This window comes from Thermobia domestica, chromosome 1 (assembly GCF_964235325.1).
Source record: "Thermobia domestica chromosome 1, izTheDome1.hap1.1, whole genome shotgun sequence".
Lineage (NCBI taxonomy): Eukaryota > Metazoa > Arthropoda > Insecta > Zygentoma > Lepismatidae > Thermobia > Thermobia domestica.
The window spans coordinates 26,405,621-26,407,211 of record NC_137454.1 but is presented as its reverse complement, the minus strand read 5'-3'; positions in this window follow the sequence as shown (position 1 = coordinate 26,407,211).

Genomic DNA, 1,591 nt, shown 5'->3' with positions numbered 1-1,591 from the left:
AAAGTAGTAATGATTTGAAGCGGGATTTGGCCGAAATTAGAGAAAATCTCTCGGCTTCGATTAATAATTTAGTAGTACGAATTGATAAAGTTCAATTAGAAGCCAAAAGGGAATTAAAGTTAGTGGCGGATGAACTTAATGAACATATTGAGAAAACTGACACAGATGTAGCTAATTGTAAAGTAATTGTTGAGAATTTAACATCTGAGGTAGATACTCTTAAGGTAGTAGTTGAAAATCAAAATCGAAATGTACATGTTCTTACGCCACAGGTAAATCAATGTCAATCAGAAGTTCAAATAACGCAGAAAAGGTTAACTGAAAATTGCAATGGCTTAGAGCAGTTACGTGCAGAGCAAAGGGAAATTCACAATAAGTTGTCTGAATTAGTGACTAAAGGGGAAGTTGCTTGTGTAAATGAGAGAATGGAAAAGTTAGAAATTAGAGTCAATGAATTATACAAAATAGGGACTGCTAATGTAGAATCTCCATGTAAGAGTTTGCATTTAAAAACTTTTGACCATATGGAAACAAAAGCTGCCGAAAAGGGCATTGATACGGTAGGAGTGTTTAGTAATTCATCAGCGAATGTGGAATTTGTAAATCCAACCCCTCGTGAAACATTAAAGCCGAGTGTTGAGAGTCGAAATCCTAATTTACAAGACATTTCTGCTAACTGGCCTTATAATGGGGGTGACCTCGGTAATGGGACACAGTATGAAAAACCCATGGATTTCACTTTTATTGATAGAGCCTCCAACGTTGAGTGGGGTAACCTTAGGCCAAATGTGGTGCCTAATTTAAAACAAAATCCAGTGGTTAAACCTCCTTGTAGAGGGCATCCAATTTTAACTGCAGGCGAGAATCCATCTTTGAAAATAATAAATCAACCCATACCCCAAGCGCCAACTAGGCCTATTGGAACTTTTTTCCAATCTGGATTAAAGATGAAAGATTTAAATAGTTTTCCTATTTACTCGGGAGACATCAGTCCTGGTGCCCCTCGACAATTTTTGCGAAAGTTACAAAGATGTATGGATTTATATCAGTTATCAGATACTCATGCGTTGTTAATAGCAGAGAAATGTCTTACTGGATCGGCCGAAGCGTGGTATCGTTCAGTTGCACACGAAATCCACACGTACGCAGATTTCGTGAGGTTATTTAAGGGTCAGTATTGTAATGATAGAATTGAACGTGCGCAGAAACGGGCATTACATGCGATGAGATACGATAAGTCTAAGTTTCCTACTCTATTAGATTTTACGTGGTATCTTGTCGAGTGTTATTACAGCATAACGGAATTACCTAATTCCGCCGAGATTATTGATCTTGTAATAAATTGCCTCCCATCTGAAGAATCTCGGTTACTTGCTGCGCACTTATGTACAGATGTAGACGAACTAATGAGTAAGGTAGCTGCTCTGTCAGGACACCCAAAAGAAACGTTCCCTCATGTTAAGTTACCAGTTAATAATCGTAGATTTAATGTTAGACAACTTAGAGCTGTTAAATCTAATAACCGAGTGGACAGTAGTAGCCAAACAGATTTCTTAAGTTATTCATCGTTGACCTCTGGGAGTATGAATGG